Genomic DNA, 20880 nt, shown 5'->3' with positions numbered 1-20880 from the left:
TCCCTGAGATTGCGTCACCATCCATTCTCACCAAAAGAACGGTTTCAGTTGTCCACATCTCAGCACCCCATGGAATTGTCAAATTTAAAATTTTACCATTATCTTGACTATCTCACTGTGGTTTAATGCTCTTCCTCTGGTCACTACTGCTGTTGAGAGTCTGCATTTGTTGATTGGCCACCAATATAATTTTAAATTGTCTTGATTTGACGATGGTCATTTGATTGAATTTTTTTTCCTTTTGTGAATTATACATGGAGTCAAGTAATTTCTGCCCAACACAAAATCACAGGAGATTTTGATGATTCAATTTAGATATTTCAATGCCTTTGTTCTGATTTTAGGACTATGGTATATTTTGGGATTTTGTCTTTTTGTTTTTCTTAATTTGGGATCAGATACAGCTTAAAGCTCTCTACCCTCCTCTTTTTTTTTTTTTTTTTAATAAAGATATCTATTTGTTTCAGAACTTTCCTTGCCCGTAGTAGAACCGTAACTACTTTGTTGTATGCAGTTGATTGTTAACTTTCATTAATATATATTTCTATCAGAATGCCATTCCTATATTTACGTTTGTTATGACTTTATAATAAATCTAAAAGTAAGATGAAGTCTCTGTTTTGTGCTGTTACAGATTAGTCTTGTTGTTTTAAAGTTCTGCAGTTCACGTAAATGTTAGAATCACTTTCAGTTTATAAAAGAAACCCATCAAAGTTGCTGAGGTTACGAGTGGACTTGTTGTGACCTGTGGAAATATGTGGGGACAGCCGACACCTCAAGTCTTGTATCTTCTAATCTACAAGTGTGATAATACCACTCAATAGACTTAGGTCTTAATTTTCTCTCATTATTGCTTTGCAGTGAAACGATTTTGTTAAATTTGTACTTATTTTGTTTTTGATGCTATAGTAAATGATACATTTCTGATTTCAATTTTCAATTTTCTGTTGCCATTGACTACTTAATTGCTATATTAACGTTTTGCCTGGCACCTTGCTATACTCTCAACTTGCTGATTGTAGTTTTTTAATGGATTCCTTAGGATTTTCTGTGTGGACAGTCATGTCACTGCGTACGCATGTCGCAGTTTTCTGCTTCCCTTCTCATATGCATGTGTACTCTTGCCTTGCTGTACTGCTAGGATGTCTAGTACAGTGATGACATAATACCATCGGCTCTCCTTGCCTTGTTTCAAATCTCGCAGGAGCACATTCGGTCTCTCATTAGTAAGCCAGTTAACTTTAGGTTTTCCTAAGCTACCTTTTATTGGGGTTAACGTTTTGGAACTGCAAGCTAAACTACCCACGTGCAATGCCAGCATCCCATATTGGTTGAGATGCCAGTGCCTGGACTCTTGCCATCGACATGGGAGACCCAGCAGAAGCTCTGGGCTCCTGAACTGCTGGCTTGTCCCTGCACCAGCCCTCGCGGTAATGACCAGTTGGGAGTGAGCCATCGGATAGAAGATGTCACTCCCTTTCTATCACTTTTTTCAAATAAATAAGTCCTTTTAAAAAAAGACACTTTTTATCAAACATAGTAAATTCTTCATGTTTTAGTTTGCTGAACATTTTTGTCAAGAAGGAATGTTGACTTTTTGACAATGGTTTTCTGTATTTTCTTGAGGTAGTCTTAACTATTTTACTTTCTTAAGTTACTGAGTCAGTAATGAACTTTATTTTCCAATGTCAAAATAACATTGCTGTTTTTAGAATTTACCTTTCTTAGTCATGACATGCTCTCTGTTTAAAATGTGACTAAATTCAATTAACTGATTGTTTAAATGATTTTTTTGATAGTATCTTCATAAATTATTTTGGTCTATAGTTTTCATTACGTTTCACTGAATATGCAGCTTTGGTATTAGAGCACCTCTTGCTTCACAAAGTCAGTGGGACATGTTCTTGCCTCATCTGTTTTCTGGAAATTGTTTATAGAATTGGGATTATGTCACTCAAATAGCATAAATCGTGCAGTAAAGCAATGTAGTCCTTGAAGGTCTTAATGAGATAGATTTCACTATAATTGTTCTCTTTTAGAAAAGAACTTGGTGGCTTTTACAGCAAATATTGACCTTCTACCTTGGCAAATATGGCGCCATCTGTAGGATAATGAAGTAAAACTACAGAAAAAAAATGTTTTTTTAAATCTCGAATTTTTAAAATTATGTTTTCTAATTCTTGGTGATAAAGCATGTTTAATACAGAGTTAATCAATTATATTTATTTAATCGATGGATGTTCAGATTATTATAGCTCCTGTTGAAGGGATCTTGGCAGTTTGTGTTTTTTTAAAGAATTTGTTATTTTATCTGAATTTTCAGATTTATGATCATTCTCATTACTTTGTTGCTGTTTTCTTTTTGCTTTTTTATCTAGACAAACTTCAGTGATATTCTCTCTTTCACTCCTGATATATATATGTATTTTTATTTGATCTAATTATTGATTAAATTTATTAATCCAAGTCATTGAGACGTTCTAAGAAACATCTCTTTGTTTCATTTTTGTTTCTCTCTTTTATATATCATCAATATTTTCTTTATTCTTTCCTACTCATTGAGTTAAATTTACTGTTTATTTCTTTTCATCTTAAGAGGAAATCTTGAATTGTTGCTGATTTGAAGTGTATCTTAATGTAATAATTTGATGTTACGTATTTACCTCTAGACACCAGCTACCAGTTTTGTGCAGTTTTTATTTATTGTATTTTCATTTCTGTTCAACTCAAAGTATTTTCCAGTTTCCCTTAGGTCTTTTGTGATCTTGGGTTTTCTGAATTGTGTTCCAAATATTTGACAGCTTGCCAGATATTTTTTTCTGTCATTTATTTGTACTTTATTTCTGTGTGATTAGAAAGTATTCTTGAATGGCTTCTTTTTAAACTTGTAAAGGTCTGGTTACAATTCAGAATATGGTTTGTATTAGTAAGTGATTCAGGTAGACTTGACTATACAAATGAGATTCAGAAGCTTTTTGGAAAAATCAAATTAAAAGATAGTTATTTTGGTGAAATAATTGAAATACAAACATTTTGAAACATTTGTATTCTTATTTTTAAAGTATATACATTTTCATGTAATGCATTTTTGTGAACTTTTTGGTGAGCTGATGTATATTCAACTTTTATCTTTATTCTAATATTATAAATTATGTATATTTCATAAAGGCAAAGGTCTACATCCTTAGTCCTGTGTTCCTTATGACTTTTTTCTCAGAGTTGTTAAAATCTAAAGCTGTAATTCTCTCTATTTCCCCTTACATTTTGTCAGCTTTTGCTTCATTTATTTTGAAACTATTATTAAACAATTTGAAGTTGCTACATTTTCTTGGCTAGTTAACTGCATCATTGTGTGGTGTTCCTTTTCTCAAAATCTTTTAAAATTTAGTTTCATTTAAAAATTTCTTTGCCTTTAGGTATATAATTAGTTTAAAAATATGTTAATCATAGAACGTATAACAAAAGAAGGGAGATTAAATCTTGTAGAAAGTCAACTGCCAAGAAATAATAGCTGTTAATGTCTTGGTGCACATGTATTTGAATGGATTGTCTACTTTATTGTGGCAAAATGTACATAGCATAAGCCATCTTAAATATTTTTAAGTGTACACTTTAAAAAGCACTAAATAAATTGATATTTTCCATGACTCCAGATTTTTTAAAATCAGTGTATACATGGATTTTTTTCATCTCTTTCTTTAAATTAATCTCTGCATTTATAGACAGCCATAATTGCTTTTTAGTTTTTAATCCAATGACAATATCTTTTAAATCTCTAGGGAAAAGTCTTTTAGTTTACATTTAGATCATTTACATTTAATGTGTTTTCTACATTGTTGAGTCAAAATTATTATATTCTTATTTATGTACAGAGTCTTGGGTGTAGTCCTACCTCTGTGGTCTCATATTTATTTTACAACATTCATTTTCTCCTGTATTCTACATATATAGGCTTTATGAACTTATAAGCTTAACTCTCACTCCTTCATTAGGCCACCTTGCCTTAGTCTCTGCGTATTTCCACAATCGATTCTCTCAACACATTTCTCATTTCTCAACCATACGTTTATTTCTTGATTGTCTTCCACGTCCCAGTAAAGATTCTGTTTTTCTGAAAAGCTTTTGTTACGTTTCAAGTTTAGGGTTGATATCCTTCCACCATGTTAGCTTCACTTACACTAGAGCTGGCTGTACTAATGTTATTTCATCTACAGAAGTTCTTCAATCTGAAGAAAATGAAATTAAAAAAAATATTTGGTTAAAAAGAATTGGAATGCATTGAGAGATTTTTTTATAATATAACAATTTCCAAGAAATTTTTGTTATATCCTTAAATAGAAGGATGCTGGAGGAGAAATGATGATTGGCTTTTCAGAAGGAGACTCACAGAGCCTGATCCCATGACAGGGCAACATCCTGCCATTTCTGGAATCTTCCTTTAGAGTAACCCTGGATGTTCTTTTGTTTGTTCTCTCTGAAGTCATCTCAGTTAACCATGGGAGAAAGATTCCTGTCTATCCCCTACCTTACGAGAGCTGTCTTTTGTTTTGATACACAGTCTGTTCAACAACATAGCCATGCCTTTGTTTTCTTGGTATACCTTAGATAGGCACAAAGAAAAGTTCCCTTTCACTTAATTACTGCATGTGTCAAACTAAGACATATGTGTGCAGGCTTAGAAAACTAAAGTTTAGTTGATGAGAATTCTGTACTACTGTTTTTCACTAACAGGATCCTGGCAGAGTATCAAAAACCAATTTTAAGATATTGTTTTTGTGTTGGATTATCACGGAACTTTTCAATAAGCATTTCTGAATTGTGTTTTCAAATTCCAAATCAAAATGTATGATCATCAGAACCTCAAATTAGTATCCGTTATGATACTAAATGATAAATGTCTAAGGAGCAATGAGTAGTTTTTAAAAGTCCTTATAAGTTAGAGCAACAGTCATTAAGGAAAAATATGACTTGCCTTGTTACAGAAACATAATTATAGCAGATACTTAAGATTTATTTTTAGTTTTTCCTTAGTTAACTATATTCAGATATTTATAGAACATCTTTATCCACAAAAAGACATTCTTTGCCAACCAAGGACACTCAGAAAAGGAGAAAGTTACCACTTTACTTTGTTTTATGGAAAGAGGACAAAATTATATAATTTGTAAAAAATTAGTAAATCAAGTCACAAGCCAGCTCACTCCTTGAAATAACATAAATATGAGCTCAAGTAACCAAATGATCTAGTGCTTAGCCATTTAACTACTCGTAAGTGTAAAATTAGGGAGCAAAAAGAATAAAATTAATTAATTGGTTAATGCTTTTAAAAATCCTACCTGAGTCATCAAAATAGCTATATTAAAGAAGTATCATCATGTTGATATAGCATCAGTGGTAGCATATACACCCAAACACATTTTTTTAATTAAAAATTATTGTCAAAGAGATCTTTCAGAAGTTGTCACTTGCTGATGACCAAAATGTTGCAGTGGTTCATTTGATACTAAAAATGTTATTGTTTCTTTTAACCATTTTTATCTATCTGGTAGATCTTTTTAAAAAACCAAATTATAGTGCGAGCATTTGGCGAGGCAGTTATGACACCTTCCTTACAGGAGTGCATTGGTTCCAGTCTTGGCCCCATTCTCTAGTCCAGCTTTCTGTAATATGCACCCTGGGAGGAAGCAGATTCTGACTCAAACGCATGGATCCTTAATACCCGTGAAGGAAACCTGAGCTGAGTTCTGGCATCCGGGCTTTGGCCTAACCCAGAGCTCTTTCTTTTGTGTGCACTTGTAGAGTGAAACAGTGCAGTTAGCATTCCATTCATCTCTGTGTCTCTGACTCTTCATTTCCAATTAAATGAAAAAAAATTAGTCAAACCATAAAAGTTATTTTCTCTTTTTTAAAATTTATTTATTTTTTTTAAAGATTTATTTATTTATTACAAAGTCAGATATAAAGAGAGGAGGAGAGACAGAGAGGTAGATCTCCCGTCCGATGATTCACTCCCCAAGTGAACACAGCAGTCGATGCTATGCCGATCCAAAGCCAGGATCCAGGAACTTCTTCCGGGTATCCCACACAGGTGCAGGGTCCCAAAACTTTGGGCGGTCCTCGACTACTTTCCCAGGCCATAAGCAGGGAGCTGGATGGGAAGTGGAACTGCCAGGATTAGAACCGGTGCCCATATGGGATCCTGGTGCTCTCAAGGCGAGGATTTTAGCTGCTAGGCCATGCCACCAGGCCCTTTAAAATTTATTTTATTGGAAAATCAGATTTACAGAGAGTAGGTAATAACAGAGAGACAGATCCATCCAGTGGTTCACTGCCCGAGCTGAGCCCATCCGAAGCTAGGCACCAGGAGTTTCTTCCGGGTCTCCCATGTGGGTGCAGGGTCCCAAATCTTTGGGTCATCCTGTGCTGCTTTCTCAGGTCACAAGCAGGGAGCTGGATTGGAAGTGGAGCAGCCGGGACACAAACTGGTGCCCATTCGGGATCCCAACAGATGCAAAGCAAGCGCTTTGCCACTAAGCTATTGTGCTGGTCCTGTACACATTACTTTAAAAAAATAATAATCTTTGCAGGTGCAGCAAGCATCTCAGTTAACTGGACGTATGTGATAATGAGTCATCAGTCACACTACATTCATCTGCTAAAAAGAACAAATTGATAACTTGGACTAGGTCGTCTTCTGTCCACGTGATTGTGGACAGCAATATATGACATGGTCGTAACGTTACTGTAGAACCGAATCGTTAAGATTCAGGAAGGGTTTGAGACAAGAGGAGGAGGTGACAGCGATAGTGTGATTGTTGTCTGGAACACTTTCATTTTTATCCTGCCTGTCTAAACTGTCCAGCACAAGAATTTATCATGGAACTTGCTTTTGAATTCTGGCCTTTATACTTGCTTGCATAAATCTGAGTCGGATTACCAAGCCTCTGTTAGCCAGTTTCTGCACCTATGAAAGGGGACAGCAGTATCTACTTCACAGAATTGTTGAATCTCCACAACCAGTGTGACAGTGGAAACATCCTTGTTATCACAGAAAGCCAGTGCGCACAGACGTTAATCACTTTACATCCAGCGCTACCTGCCAAGTGCCTGGGATTCTTTGTGTCTGTGGTCACACAGAATGATCTGCCAACCGCACTTTCTCATAGTCTACCACTGTGCTCTGCGAGGGAAGCTGGCTCTATTACATTATTAACTTCTTTTGGCTCTTGCTGTTCTTGAGCAATGCTAACCAATGGCAAATGGGGTCAAGCATTGTGTTGACTTAAGATACAGATGGATTACAAATTGCCCATTTATTGCTGAAAAAATAGCACCTACATGTGCCAGAAACTGTCACTAACATTGTAAGAATTTATATTTGACATTGTAAGAAGATGTATTTGACATCATAAATAATATATAAATGCATATTTATTGTGGATATAAACAGTGAGGAAGAAGGAAAATAGTGTTGTTTCTGTCCTAGTCCTGTACTCGCCATTTAAAATATTCTCCCATTTATTTAGTACAATTCCATTGTAGAACTTTTCTTGGTTACTAAGCAAATATTTTTTATCCCTACCTTTCTTAGTGTAATATCTGTTTTCTGCAAAAAGACAATGAGTAACTGTTTTGTCAGTAATTAGGACGTAATTACTGACAAAATAATTTCACGTAGGTGAGAACAGGTATTTTTAAAATCTCATTTTCCTATTAAATCAAATACTTCTACTTTAAGGTATGAGCATTTGCCATCATGGATAAGAGGTTTTCACCCCATTTTGGAGTGACTGGATGTGTCATGGTTCCTCTTTAATTCTAGTTTCCTCTCAGTGCGCACACTCGGAGACAGCTGGTTACACTCAAGCATTTAGAATCCCCAGCACCCATGTGGAGACCCAGACCGAGTTCCGCGCTCGTGGTCCAACCTTGGCTGTTGCAGGTGTTTGGGGAATCAATTACAAGATGGGGTATCTGTGCCTGTTCCTTTGCTTCTCTCTGTCTCTCAAATAAAATTAATATTTTTTAAAAGAATTGCTATTGTACTGCTTTTTGCCTTTCCTACTTCATCACTGATGATGTGCAGGGAGTTAGGTTTTCTAAACACAAATGGCAAACCAGAATGGAAATAAAGAGTGCATAGTCCATTTGTCATTTGTCATTGCTGCGTCAGCCTGTTCCCTTTCAGAATCACATGTCTCCGTCTTCATGCTTCTTTATACAAACGTGACCCTAAAAAAAAAATAACAGTGAAAATGGGGGCATATGACTATGTATAAAGGCAAGAATCTGGTGCTGATGTTGTGTCATAGCAAGTTAAGCCACTGCCTGCAGTGCTGGTACCCCATGTGGGCATCAGTTTCTGACCTGGCTGCTCTACTTTCTATTAATTACCTGGGAAAGCAAAAAAAGAATGGTCAAAGTGCGTGGGTCCTGCTGCCCGTGTGGGAGACCCAGATGAAGCTCCTGGCTCTGGTCTTCTCCCTGGCCCAGCCCTGCACCACTGGGGCCATTTGAAGATTAAATCAACAAAGGAAGACCTCCCACTCTTTCCATAATTCTGCCTTCACATAAGTAAAATAATGTTTCTAAGTGAAAAGCTTATGCTCTATATCCTGTTCTAAATGAACTGACCAAGAATATAAGATTTTTTCTTTGACTTTTTGATTGGGGAACAATAATTTTGCTCAAGTATTACTATAAGGAATTCTTTCAGGAAATCTTGAAATTATATATAAGCAATGTGATAATAGGTTCACAGTTTTTTATTTCATTACACTGAAATAATTTGAGGAGTTTGGGTTCTTGAATGTTTAAATAATATTAATTGAGCACTAACTAAAAATATTGTCTCAGGACTTGGGCAAAAATAAATTCAGCATATTTGACAAACTTGACAGATCTGAACATTTGAACTGAAGGTTGTTTATGATAGGAATATCTACGACAGAAACACACGAGGAAGAACTGTGAGAGGACTCACAGATAAACTTATCAGTGACTTGGGAAAGAACTCGTCCTTCCTAATTTTCCAACCTCTATTTTTGTGTTTATGACAATAACATGTTTTTAAGTTTAAACGGTGGTGTTTTGTGTTTTAGTGTACATTCACACAAACATGAAGCTCTCATAGCTCTGAGAGAAAATTCTAGATGACATTAACTAATGCTTTGCCTCAGAGAGACACATTTTTACAGCAAACTTTTAAAACAACACCACTTCTCTCATCGACTGCCATTTTCTGTTGCTTTCCCTGTTAAGCTGTTTCAAATTGCTCTTCATTGTATTGCTTTCCAGGGCTTCTGTTTGTTTAGGAACAATTTTCTATAAGTCTAAGTTGAAGTCCAGGGCTTATTTGATTTTTTTTTCTTATAAATAATTAGGCAGTCCTTTACCCACTGGTTTCTGTGAATAAGAACAAGGAGGAGAGCTGATGAAGTTCGTGGAGCAAATGTGTCTTTGTACCGTGAAAACAGTGCAAGCCTTGCCACGAAGTCCTCAACACCCTTCAGGTTGAAAGAGCTAGTGCTCATTTTCTTCATTGTACTGTTAAGGATTTAAAATCAACTTGGCATTATATTAATAGATGAATGCGGTTGTACAAAACTTAATACTTCTATTATGTTATGACTTTTGTTCTGTACTCTAATATTTTTATATCAGTTAAGCAATCAGCAGAATCATGAATATAACATAACTCCATTTTAGTTAAACTGTTATCAGAAGAAATACTATTTTTAGGAATTGCACTTGCTCTACTCTCCCTCACAGTTCTTTACATCTCGAGCATTTTAAGAACCAGTGGTATTTATTACAGTTCTTCCCTTCTAGCCACTTAAATTTCATTTTCCTCACACCACAAGGAATGTCCTAATTGGCCAACTTAGGAGAGGGGATTCCAGTTATCTTACTTGACTGTAGCATTTTCTATTGCTAATTACTGCTTCATTGAATACATGTTCAAATATGTGCATTTGGTACCATCCTTGTTCAGATGGTGTGCTAACTCACTTGGGATGAAAAGGTGTAAAAGAAAGCCATGGTCACTGCCCTCATCAGGTTTATTGTCCAGTGACGAAATCAAAGAAAACAGGCAGTTACAGAAAATAAAGCTTCCTCTGACCTTGCATTTCGTGACTTCACTCCATGCACATTGCATCTCTCTTAGACTTTTCATTGTGCTTTAGCTGGCTACTATTTTCCTTTACGTTAAAGTTTACCATCACTCAGGCTTACCTCCTAGACCCTCTTTTTTGTCTTCAGCCAGTTCCCAAAGGCGGTGTCCTCTCTTCTTCAGCTTTCAAACACCTTGCGTGGGCTGCCCCCTCTCCAAATCTGCAAACACACTACCCATCAACCTCCTGGACGTCCACATCTCACAGTCCTGTTGACACCTCCAACCCATTCTGTTCCAAATTGAACTCTTACGCTTCAGTGTCTGTTCTTCAGACAGGTGTTGCTCCTTTCAGATGCCCCTTTGTCTTGGTTAATAGCATCCGTGGCTACCACAGTATCTTCACTAGTAAACTCTATGTGGACAGAGAACAATTCTGACCAGGTCTCTGCCTCTGATTCGCAATAAATACAGGCATTCATGTATATATTGAGTGAATTAAGAGGCTTTTCTCAACTCTTTTTTCCCCCTCTGCACTGATTCTGTTTGTTAGGTCATCTTCCAGTCCTGTGACCTGTCGCCACACTCTATCACCTGACTCTCTCCGGAACTCATTCCTTTCTCGTTATCTCCACAAAATTTCTCCTACATCAAACCCTTCCTTTGTATGCATTTATTTAGTTTCTTTCCTCTGACAGATTATAATACAAATACTCAGTTTCCTGAATTTGGAAAGGATAGTTCTTTTGCTCCAATCACATGACCACTGAAAACATAAAAGCCCAATTGGCAAAGTGAATAGGGGGTATATTTTGTATTTTTAAAATACTGTTTTTGCTCTACTGTTGGTGTCTGCCTCTGTGTCTCTGCGTAGCACCCCAAGAACATATGCTTCATGTGCCAAATCGCATTTTATTTTATAAAGTACCTACCGGGTCATTTACTGTATGTAGATGCTGTCTGGTTTTTGCACCCCATTGGTGCTTTGCCATTCAGTACCACACTAAATGTAAACTGATGTTCATGTGAGCATCATCGCTTCTTCTTACCCTGCCTTTCATTTGTAATGTAGAATTCTGTGTATAGAAAGCCATTTCAATAAGTTTTGACTCTGTTTACAGAGGAGGAATGGGATTTGGTGGAAAGGAGTGGGATGGTGAGCTTGTAGGCTACAAGATGACACCAGAAAATACTCTAGCACTGCCATGTTATCACAGCCAAAAACTGCATGACAAGGCCTCCAGAACACAGCCAGTGTGAGGCCTCCGGAACACAGCCCATGACAAGGCCTCCGGAACACGGCCCACGACAAGGTTTCCAGAACACGGCCCATCACAAGGCTTCTAGAACATAGCCCGTGTGAGGCCTCTGGAACACAGCCCATGACAAGGCCTACGGAACACGGCCCATCACAAGGTCTCCGGAACACGGCCCATCACAAGGCTTCTAGAACATAGCCCGTATGAGGCCTCTGGAACACAGCCCATGACAAGGCTTCTGGAACACGGCCCATGGGAGGCTGCTTATTCATGATCATCTGTATACATTTGCTTGGAGAGCATGTGTAGGACACATCTCTTTCTCTGAGCCTCATACTCTGAAAACCAGTGCCATTTTAACATTGATCAAAATTCCATAAATTGTCAGAAAATGATATCCATTTTCCTCTTCCTCAAAAAATTTCATTGTCACACATGAGTAAATGTTATCTTCGTGGCCACCAACTGACTCTAGTTCTGATTAATACATTTTGTTACACTAGTATAAATTGTGATCAATTCTGTTAGTTCTCATGTGTGCATCAGAACGTGTTTCTGATTGCTTTGTTTAATGGTTGCTTCATTTAATGTAATATCTTTCAACTTTATTCAGTTTGGTGTAAAGGACAGTATTTCATTTGTTTTTATCGCTGAATAACTTTTTTTGCTTACATTTGCTGAGTAATGAGTACCAAAATACAAGCAGATAGGAAAAATAAGTTCTAATATTCTACCAACTAGTTGGGTGACTATGATTTCAAAAATGTCTTATATAAAGAGCTAAAAAAGAGGAGTTCGGAGGCTCTAGACACACACACACACACACACACACACACACACACACACACACAATGGTGGGATAGAAATACTGACGACCCTGATTTGACCATTACTTGTAGTAAGTATACTTATATTGCATGATAACACTGTGCCCCACAAATATGTGTAATTAGCATGTCAGTTAACTAGACTCAAAAGAATGCTGACCGTCTCCTACAGTTGCATGCCTCTCCAGTGTTTTTTCCAAGAACCCTGTTGCCTGCATACTCTGCGACTCTAGTGCTTCCAGTGGCTTTCTTTCATCTGGATCCAAGAAGGAACTGGACCCATCTTGGAGGAAATCACTACATTTCAAAACTTACATTTTTATAGCTTAGCAACCACTGCTGACAGTTTTTTGTTTGTTTGCTTGTTACTGTTTTAGTAGAGGCGTGAGCCATATCACATCTTGTTGCTACGCCCTGACAGATGCAAAGGGCTCTGGTTCCAGGCCTTTTTCTGTTGAGTCCATCCCTGGTGGTCTCTGGAGCTCCTCTCCAGGTCCTCACCTGAAAGAAGTAACAAGGCAGTGATAAAACATCTGCTCTGTAGTCAGACTGTCCCCCCTTGTCACAGACTTGCTTCTTTGTCACCTCTTTCTCACATCTCGGCCTTAATTTTCTCATTTTCTAATTGATAGAAGAGATAGGTAGGTGTGAAGATTAAAGGTTTATGCATGTGAAAGATACCCAGTGTATTGTAAGTTTCCCACACATCAGACATTACTGCGTTAGACATTATCCCCCAGGGCACCATGACTTTCTAATACTTGCAAGGTGCTAAAAGTTGTAAATCCTTAGTCTGGCAATGGCACACAGCCCACCCCCCACCCCAGATGTCTGCACACTTTCTGCCTTTCCAGCTTTATCCCTGGACTGTCCATTTATTGCTTTGTATTTCGTTGTGTCAAGCACCATGCCAGGCTCTTTCTGAATTTCTCATGCATTACTAAATATTGATACTTTAAGACCTAATTCGTGGGCCTCTTCTGAGAAGATCATTTTATCTAGTGCCTAGGCAGCCTTGCAGTCCATGTCTGCTGCATCATGATCCGTTGCTTCCTTAGCAGCGTTTAAACTGGAACTACTTCACCTGATTAACTCAGTCAGTATAACCCCTAATGCACAACTGGTGTTGCTGAATGAATTAGTGTTATAGGCATAAATAACTATATTTAAGTACAAGGTATTATCTTCTTTTGATTTCTTCTTTGGTTATTTATTATGTAGCTTACTCCTTTTGCAATGCTGAAGTAACAAAGTGTTGCTCTTCGGAAGATTTTTTCTTGGAAAATCCATATGCCATTTGTTTCATAAGTGGATCAAACAGTGGATTCTTCTGTCTCTAGCAGAACTGTTTGCTTCTGCATTTCTCTTGACCAGCAACCTTTCTGCAGTATTGCCCATCCTGGTGCTATAGTTTATCATTGGGAACTTCTCTGCAGGTAGGTTCCTTCACAGAACTGGGTGAGGATGAGGATTGTAGTTGCCCCTTTGCTGCTTTGTAATATTAAAACTCCCAAAGTCGGAACTCTTCAAGGCAGTGTTCCTGCATCGAGGGATTCCTAAGGCCTGCAAATCTGATAACATGAGTTCAGCTAATTGCTTTATGAAAGTGTAAGCAAGTAAGCCCAAAAAAGAGTCAGAGTATTACCGCTTGGGCTTCGAGTTGTATAAGCCACACCCTGCAAACTGTTTCTGAATAGGAAGGTCATAATATTGGACTATGCTCTTTGGTTTCAGTTTAAGATATGCATTGTCTGTGCCTACAATTAGTGTGTTATCCAAGGATACACATAGCAGTTTAGCAGAAAATGCTGGCAGGCTTCAAGGCTGTCTCAGTGATTATATTTCCCAAGTTATGTTGCAACAGTCTGAAGCCCTTTGAGGTCACAGGCAGTGTAACGGTCCATATTAATGTTGACGAGTATCCAAAAGGATGATCACATCATGAACACATTGCACAATGTGGTGTGAGTTCCACTCTTGTCGACAAAAGAATTCTGACAACCTCCCAGCAGCTGTGTGAGACTGCTGCCTTAGATGGGTATTAAATTAGAGCAGGAGCAATAACCACCTTGTCAAGAGAATGGCTTCAGCGTGCCACATGTTGGCCTAGAGTAAGGCATGACATGAGAACAAAGACTGTTGTCAAATACTGACGTAAGGGATCTAGCTTGGATGCAGAGAACATGCAGGTGGTCAGACACAAAACTGATTGACCTTCAGCAGTGGACACCATGACATCTGGACATGGCCTCTCGAGTATTCCAGAGCTGTTTTTTTGCTTGACACCCTAGAGAAGTGGACAACAGGGAATGGCATAAGCCTCAGTGGAGTGGAGAGCAGAAACATGAGCACAGACCCTGCGTCATGCTGGCTGAAGTTAATGCTTCAGGAAACACCAAGCCTGGCACAGGGCTCAGAACAGCAAGCTCCATGCAGCTGTTAAGGCTGTGTGGATAGACATTGTGGAAAATGGAAATCATGGATACAAAGCTGAAATTGTTCATGGATAGTCAGTTACCTTGCTCTAAAGGACATTTCAGTTGCAACAAAACATTTGAGTAGATGAGTAACTGCAGGTAGCATGTTTTCATGCTTTGGTGACAAGTATCTCTTGTTATTCTTTTCTGATTTCTTAGTATTTTATTAATGTTTTCACTTATACATTCTTCAAACAAGCTCAAACTATAACCCTTATATTAATCTTCCTAAATTTTATTACCATTCCTGCATCTGGGGAGTCCTTTGTAAGTCTAACCTTCATGGTAGTGGTTTTTTATTTTTAATTTTTTTATTTTTCATTTTTTTAGTATGCAATACTAAAAAATACAATACAATACTAATATACAATAGTATAGTATTTCAACAACAGTCACTACTTCATCATTCTTCTGTGTAAGTGTATCATGAAATTTTAGGTATGAACAGTGTTAGAAAGTCCAACATCCTAGTGTCAAGATATATTTCATGTTTTATTGGGAATCCATCTTTTATTCAGAAGTAGAGATGCCTACTGCAAAGTATCTTCACAGTATACTTCATGGTAATGTTTTAAATGACAGGTTTCAGTTCTGTCTCATCTGTGCACTTAGTATGCACAGGACAGTCTAAACATTTCATAGTACATTTGAAAGAGTGTTACTAAATGTTTCTGAAAAAATGCAGTCACATTATTAATTCTCTTCTAATTCTTAACATCATTAAAAACTTCAACTTGTATATATCTTGAGATTATGATGAAGACTCATACCTTACTCAAATGAATGTGATTTCATGATCATCCTTTATGTTTGTATTTCTATATGAATGATTTATGTGCAGAAATATTACAAGAGTACCAAGAACTATGGGTAATAATTTATGAAATGTGCTGAACAAAAGAGTAATGTACCACATAGCACTGGAAGATTAAAAAAAAACAGGCAAATATCCTATCTATATGTCTTTGTTACTTAAAAGATTCCCTACTCTATGGTAAAAAAGGGAAAACTGTGGCAGGTTAGAGTTGAGGTCATCAGAGGTTTCAAGAGAAGGACTAGTCCACAGTGGAGTCTAGGTCTTTTGCCCGTTTGGGTGTTAGTGGGGAAAGAGAGTTATCAGTATAAGAGATATTAGTATGTTGGGGCAAAGAGAGACATTAGTGTTTTGGGGCCCTTGGGGAAAGTAAGAGGACTTCAGGAAGGTCAATATTGTATTAAGAGTAGTGTTCCTACTGCATGTGTTAGTAATCACAGATTAAGGGAAACATTTGTTTTTGGACTGGGTAACTTCAGTAAACCTAATGGTTTCCAGCTGCATTGATTTTATTGCAAAAGACAGGATTTCGTTTTCTTTATAGCTGAGTAGTATTCCGTAGTTTACATATATTGTATTTTCTTTATCCAGTCATCCATTGATGGACATCTGGGTTGAGTCCATGTCTTAGCTATTATGAATTGAGGTACAATTTACATGAGCATACAAACAACTGCCTAGTTTTCTGACTTCATTTCATAGGGTAAATTCCCAGGGGTGGGTCAGGCAGGGCATGTGGTGGATCTATTTTCTGATATCCGAGGAATCTCCATACTGTCCTCCATAACAGTGTACTTGTTTATAAACCCACCAACAGTAAATTAGGGTACCTTATTCTCCACATCCTCATTAGCATTCTTTATTTTGATTTTCCGGTGGTAGCCATTCTTACTGGAGTACGTGAAATCTCTTCTGGTTTTATGTGCATTTCCCTGATGGCAGGTGACCCTGAGCATTTTTTCATGTGTCTGTTGGTCATTTGAAAATAATGTCATCAATGTGAGTAAAAATGACATTTTGCAAATTTAATTATTGTTTATAGTCTTTGTCTATTGAGGAATAGTGGGCTTTTTTCATACTTGTGATTTGTTGAATTGCATTTTTTTACCTAATGGAGTGTTAAGCCTTTGATTGTGAAATCACCTGAACATATGCCATAATAAAAACTTTAAAAGTTTTAGAAAAAGAATGAAGAAAGGAGGAAAATGGGTAGGGGAAAAAAGGCAGAAGGGAGGGTCAGGTGCAGAAACCACCATGCTACTAAGTCTGCATTTTGACATCCATGGAATTGGTTTGTCTTATAAATAAAATAATATAAGATATGAAAATGTAGAAAGCCACATATTACTTGCTTGCAATAAGACATGAACAGCCTAGTACTCTATAATATATGTATATAGCTCCCTTTCCTCCTGCCTTAAACATAACATTCTTAAAGACCAGAAATAAGAATTATTTTTCCCAAGACTTTCATGCCACTCAGGAATTCCTCTTCAGGAATTACTGAGTCAGGACATTTTCTTTTCCTTTATGGTTTTGAATTGCCTAAGAATTAAAACTGGAAAAAAAGTCAAGAATAGATGGCCCTCGAAGATGTACTCCCGTTGCATGAGCTTCCTTAGGCATTCGCCAAGACGGTGATGCTACTTCCGCCCTTCTCAGTGATCCTGCCTCTGCCCCCTCTTTTTCTGCTTTTCACATGACCAATGCTCCATGATTTTATTTACACAATCATGAGCTTGATCTTAGTACGAAACACAATAAAAGGCCGACCCTGTCCTACCACAGGTACAGTCGGGATTAGCTGCTATTACTTCATCACCAGACCTGCAGCATGATAATCCTGGGCTAAAACAAAACCCTCCTGTGCTAGTATTGCCTCAAGTGGGCACCTCTAGATGCACATGTCTAACACCTAGAGCATTGCAAGATCTCAGTAATTTGAAATGTAAGTGTACAAATGAAAAAGAAAAACAGACTTTTTGGTAAAGACCAGTTCGTGTAGTTACGTGACCTAAGAATATGTAGAGATGGAACTACAGCCAGAATAAATTTGTGTTTGCTCTACAAAGCATCATTGACAGCCATTGAGGTTAATATTGGAGGCATCTCTTCATTAGGAATTCAGCAAGGCCAACCTTCTCATTATATGGAGCAGCACACTGAGTAATAAGAAATCTGGCATGGCCACAGTATCTTGCTCACAGGCCATGCTCAATAAACATTTATTGAATGACTGTGTTGTTACCAAGACTTTGCAGCAGTGAGCTTCAGGGGTTTTAATCTGACCATCTGCTTGAATGGAATGAGTTGCGACAATGATAGTTCACACTGAGTTTGTGTCTCCAATTTCTAAAATTCAAGTGAGATCACTGCAGATCCTCTTTCAGAAAATACAGCTGCATCTATAAATGTGTTGTTTCTCCCATGAAAGGTGCAAAACGATGGCCATTTTTGCATTGATCATTTTCTATGGAACCAGGAGCACCTGGAACTATAGTGAAGCTGTTACAAGGGGGTTTATTCCCTTGATAAACCTTGTCCAGTGCTTCATGGTCATTTCTCATGGAAACAGGGCTAATGTGGCCAATGTGCTAAGATCATTTCTAGACAGCCCCTCTGAGGTCAATTAATTTCTATCCATCAGTCTCACTGCCTGAGTGACTATTCTGTATTACACATGAAAACATGAAGATGGGAAGCCAGAAAGAGTTTGAGAACAGCAGATACTGGGGCAAAAGAGTATGAAACATGAAGGTTGCTGAACCCTCTCCTGTCCCTTCCTAGTGCCTCTTCTTTATCCTTGCATGGGGCTTCCTTCAACACTCAATCTTAAATATTAATTTTTTGAAGCAATACATACAACTAATAGCAAAGAAATGGATAACAAGAAAATTTAGCATTTTGTTTGTCATTATTCTTTAACAAATATAAATAAGCATCTTTTAGATGACTGCAAAGGGATAAGATGACAAGACACAACCAGGGGTCTATATGAACCCATAAGGAAATTTGTTCAGAGAAAATATGTTGGTCTGAGGATAGAGTGGGCAATGTAAGCAGAGCTGTGCCTCTGTGATTAAGAGCCCAGGAATTGGTACTTCGATGTCCACAAATTATACCTGTCAGTGTAACATAGCTGCTTTGTGTGCTCAGGCCAGTCTCTTACCTCCTAAAGCCCCAGTGCTGTCATTGGTAAAGTTTGGATGGCACATAGTGCTCTCATCGCGTCACATGATACTGGAGACAAGTGGAATTTTCTTTAAGATTTATTTATTTACTTGAAAAGTAGAGTTATAGAGACAGAAAGGGAAGGACAGAGAGGTGTTCCATTCAATGGTTCAATTCCCAAAATAGCCACACTGGCCAGAGCTAGGCCTATCACAGGGCAGGAGCCAGGAGCTTATTCCAGGTCTCTCAATGGATACAGGGACCCAAACACTAAGGCTGTCTTCCACTGCTTTCCCAGGTGCAGGGAGCTGGACTGAAAGGGTAGTATCTGGGATTTGAACTAACACCCATCTAGTATGCTGGCATCACAGGTGGCAGCTTCATCCATACACCACCACAATGCCAGCCCCAGAATTTTTTTAAAAATGATTTTTAAAGAATATTTTCAACTGTTAGGTACTAAAAAAAATTTTTTTTAAATCAATGGAGATTGTTCTGACTGAAAGAGACACTTTGAAATTGCCATAGCTACCTGCTGTTAACTAAAGGCATTAAGAAACTTTATACTAACACCCAAAAAATGTTATGATTAAATTCTCTGACAAATAGCAATTTCATCTTATTCAAATATTATTCTTCTGAAGTGAGCTCTGAAAATATGGAGCTGTTTACTGAGATTAATAGGACCTAAACTCCCTTTTATGAGGTAAACAAAGGAGAAAAAAAAGAGCTAAGGTCATGGAAAATGTGAGGGTTTGCAATGCCTACAACTTCAGAAATTAGTTTATATTTCTGTCTTGAAATCTGTTTAGGTTCTGTGCAAAGGGGTCATGGTGTTTTTTCAAAGTAAATGTGAGGTCTCAGTTAGAGAACTCCAGGAGAGCCGGGGAAGTTGGGGAGAATACAGGAGTCTCTTACATTCAGCCGGTGCTGGTGATTCGTATACTGTGGATGCCCTCTTGATCAGGAACCGCCAATCACCTCTTTCCACCTGCATATCTACAGTCCTTCTGTCACCAAGTACCAGAGGCCAGTGCCGAAGGAGCACCAGAAGACCCAGTCTGTCTGAGGTTCCATCCACACGTACTTGTTCTTGCTTCATTCCCTTGAGTCTCATCGAAACCCTGGGTTCTGAACCTCAGACCCTGAACATCAATGTGTGGCTGTCTCCCATAGCATCTCATTTCTTCTGGATGCTAACACGGAAAGCAGGAGGACGAGCACTGGAGCAGGCTTGGTTCTACTTTTCTTGCTCAGATAAAGGAAACATTTGATCCTCACAAATGGCCATTCTTATTACACATTTCTCCTCTAAACTCAAAAATGTCTCGCTCGATTTGCTAGCCCTCTTTACTTTTGTTCTCCTTGCTTACTTCAAAGCCACCCTTTCTGCGCCCTGAGTCTCTGCCTCTGACCCTGACACTGACCCACTGCTGCCTCACCTCAGCTCTCACAATAGCGTGAATTAGAGTTTCAGTGGTCAAGAGAGGCAGTTAAGCAGCAAGCTAATTTCCTTCTAAATGGAAAATGACTATCACAAGCTATTTTCATGCCCCCGTATTTCATTTTAGTTACTAGTTTTTAAAATCATTATTATTATATTTCTTCAAGACATATATAAAGTGGAAAGGGGGAAATTGAAACAGTGAACCAATAGTTTATGGTGTTCAGTTATTTTAAGATATAGGAAAGTTAAAGGTATCTAATTAAGGAGAAAAATCATTATATATATACTTATTTATATCATGCTTTCAGTGAATATCTGCTCTGTAATTCACAATATATCAGGTGCTTCATAAAAGTGATCCAGTTAATTCATTGAACAAAACATCTGAGTTATTGTCAGTTATTATTCTTTTTTTAAAAGATTTATTATTTTCAAAAATTTTATTATTTTGTGATACAGTTGCGTGGGCTCTGGGATTTCCATTTCTGTCTCCCCCAAACCCCTTCCATCACACTGATTTCCTCTATATTTTTGCAGTAATATAGTCCTTCACAAACTGCCCTAAGTCCATCAAGACAGATTTAAAGAGATAAGGAGAGACACAGAGAGACTTTCCATCCATTATTTCCTCCCCCAAAAAATGGTTGCAATAGCTAGAGCTGAGGCTCTATGAAGCTAGGAGCCTCTTCCAGGTCTTCCTCATGGGTGAAGAGTCCCACGGACTCAGGTCATCCTCTGCTGCTTTTCTAGGTGTTGGGATACAGAAAAGCA

At 37.8% G+C, this 20880-nt stretch overlaps 1 protein-coding gene and 1 non-coding gene across 2 annotated transcripts in view; one reads left to right on the top strand and one right to left on the bottom strand.

Annotated features, from left to right (window-relative positions):
- Positions 1–20880, top strand: part of ATRNL1 (attractin like 1) — a 538040-nt gene that overhangs the window by 409406 nt on the left and 107754 nt on the right. The window lies entirely within an intron of this gene.
- On the bottom strand, positions 10795–10922 carry LOC121164423. Its single transcript, XR_005885092.1, has one exon. It is a non-coding gene; the product is annotated as a small nucleolar RNA SNORA27 (small nucleolar RNA).

The sequence above is a fragment of the Ochotona curzoniae genome, unplaced genomic scaffold (assembly GCF_017591425.1).
Source record: "Ochotona curzoniae isolate NIBS_2020 unplaced genomic scaffold, NIBS_Ocur_1.0 contig_66, whole genome shotgun sequence".
NCBI classification, from domain to species: domain Eukaryota; kingdom Metazoa; phylum Chordata; class Mammalia; order Lagomorpha; family Ochotonidae; genus Ochotona; species Ochotona curzoniae.
This window is presented reverse-complemented; position numbering and strand designations above follow the sequence as displayed.